The sequence below is a fragment of the Ostrea edulis genome, chromosome 6, assembly GCF_947568905.1.
Source record: "Ostrea edulis chromosome 6, xbOstEdul1.1, whole genome shotgun sequence".
Taxonomy (NCBI): domain Eukaryota; kingdom Metazoa; phylum Mollusca; class Bivalvia; order Ostreida; family Ostreidae; genus Ostrea; species Ostrea edulis.
In genome coordinates, this window is record NC_079169.1 from 6,052,321 (window position 1) to 6,055,066 (window position 2,746).

Consider the following 2,746-nt stretch of genomic DNA (forward strand, 5'->3'; position numbering starts at 1 on the left):
GAAATTTATTTTGAATCCGTGACTCAGACGTCGTGCTTATCAGTCTTTCTTATGAAAAAATAGTGCGCTTATAACCCATTCATATACAGTACAAAAGGGCATTTTTATGAAAGAAACCATGGATGAAAATTGTTTTAGATTGATTGTATCTTGCTTAACGTCTCGCTCGAGAATTTCAAGTAGGGACAGTGTCAAAAGAAGTTCGGACCGGAAGTGCTTTATCAAACGGGTGTGTCATGTATGAGATAAAATAATTAAAACTACTTGTCAAACACCTTATTTAAATTTGCTTAAGGTAGCTATTGATAGCTAGCCCCAAAAAAACTGCTCATTGAATTTTTTTCAATTTTATTTATTGTAACATTTTGACTTTATCCTAAAACATATCAAAAAATCAACAAAAGTAATCAGGTTAATTTTCGAGGAAAGCGAGATTGAAATCCCCTCTTTTGCAGCCCCAAAAGGCAAAAAATGCCAAAATTGAGCAAATTAACACAAAAGCCAATAAAAAAAATTATTGACACCAGAAATATTGTTTGTCATATATAGTTATGTAAATTAAACACAAACAGATAAAAAATCAACATGGATTAGAAATTCAAAATGCATCTAAGGAAAACATTGGCATGATTCGACTTGGCAATTGGCCAAATTTACCTAAAATATGACATTTCTCAAATACTATCAGGCATACATTTTCTGACAACAACAAAATTCTGCTCATAAAATTTCTGATTTTATTTCATTTTTACAATAAGTCAAGTAGTATCTAAAATACTGAATAGAAAAAAATATACCAAATGAGGTTTAATCTGAAAATATGTCAGATTTCGTAACCCTACCCCCTCCCTTCTAGAAATGAATTTTAAGAGATACAGTCAGCAGAGATAAACTATTGACCTTAAATGATTAAGCATTCCCAAATTACCATATTGAGCATTCAAACTCACAATACTAGAAGTTTCTATGAGCCATTTAAGAATGATATATAGTGTGTGCTATTGCAGTTGACCTTTTTGCACTCACAATGATTGCCTAAATATTTAGTTATTTTTCATACAATTTCTTGTAATAACTGGACCAAATCTATTACCTATGCATATTTTTTGATAGAAATTTATATCACTATACAGTATAATACACCAAATATGTTTAAATAACCATTTCATATTTCAATAAATAATTAATATCAATGGAAAGAGACCTATGGACTGCCCATGGATCACTACATTTAAGTCCATCTGAGTCATCTTACCCTCACAGATAGGTGTGTCTTTCATAAGTTTAAGATTTCTCATTGTAGTTTCACATGGAACCAAAAACTCACTATTGGATAACTGAGAATGCATGTACATGTATATTGCATTAACTAACTGAAGTTTTCCCCAGGTGAAGGTCTATGTTCACTGTATGTATAAAGGGGGGGGGGGAGGGGTGAATTAGTTCCATTATGAAACTTTTCTAAAAATTTGATATACATTAATGTATCTATGATGTATGTTTCAACTAAATTTTGAATTACAAGGAAAATTCAAACACATTGATTGAAGTTATAAAATTGATATTCTATCATGTGCACATTTTTTACTAATATATCTAAGAAAGAATAATCAACATTGAAATTTCCTTTACATCTATGCAATATTATTGTCTTTCAAAAGGCATGTACTTGTAATATACGAGTACATGACATGTATTAAATTCACAATTTAGTTCAAAGTATGTTGTATAACATCCACTGCTCTGAGCTCATATAAGTGAATTAATGTTTTTCATCCAGTCCCAAATTTTGCAGTAGTTCTTTAATCTTTGGAACTTGATCAAACATTTTTAAATTTGTGGAGTTGTGGGGGTCCAGGGGATATGTCATCATCACTGTAAATGGCGTACCTGTTCAAAATATAGATAAATATATTTAAATATAGCAAAAAAGATGAATATCTGATATACTCAGAATTGTCTTTACAAATGTTTATCAAAAAAAAAATATAGTACCTCTCTTGCTGTTATACTTGTTGACTCGAAATCCACTTCAACCTGCACTGGTCCTATCTAACCTCCCTCGGTCTTCAGGCTGATGCCTAGAAAAAAGATCATCATAACTGATATTTGCACAGTTAGGTCTATATTATACCTCTGAGTAATTAGATTGAGTCAGACAATGTGAATTTTAAAACTGTGTCTCAACACATATTCAGTTAAAATTTAAATACTGATGTTTCAAAATTATAAATTGCAATGAGATGACATGTATATACGTTTTCATAAACTGCCATAGACTTATCATATCTGTTTCATTTACAAAATGTGGGTCAAGAGAAGGACATACGTGTAGTATACATATCTTACTTATACATACAGTGCATACATTTGCCTATGAGAGGGCATATGCAGACTTGTGATTAATTTACATTATTAAAAAGGTTTTGCCAACCTACATGTTTGTGTGAAACACGAAACTTCAGGTTTGATATATTTCTTAGGTCACTGAAATTTCAAAGTAATAGTATATGTATACTATAGTCTAGGGAATTATAATTCAACACATGCCCCCCCCCCCTTCCACTTTTTATCCGGTTCCCTCATACCCCTAGATAGTAGGTCTATACAGATATTTGTTTTTCATTACTTTTATACATGTAGTTCAAGGTATGTTATTTTCGTAACAGTTATTTTCATAACGATATTATTATTTTCTTAATAAAAGAGTTGTGAGAGCCCATGTTTAGGCCAAAAAAAAAATATA

The 2,746-nt window shown here is 30.9% G+C and overlaps 1 long non-coding RNA gene across 1 annotated transcript in view; it reads right to left on the reverse strand.

Annotated features, from left to right (window-relative positions):
* Positions 1–331: 331 nt before the first annotated feature.
* The window catches only part of LOC125648285 (uncharacterized), a 4,148-nt gene continuing 1,733 nt past the window's right edge, over positions 332–2,746 (reverse strand). The window contains exons 2-3 of the long non-coding RNA XR_007360248.2: positions 1,996–2,081; positions 332–1,890 (exon numbers count right to left, since the gene is read on the reverse strand). This is a non-coding gene — a long non-coding RNA (uncharacterized LOC125648285). The remainder of the gene's footprint in view (positions 1,891–1,995; positions 2,082–2,746) is intronic.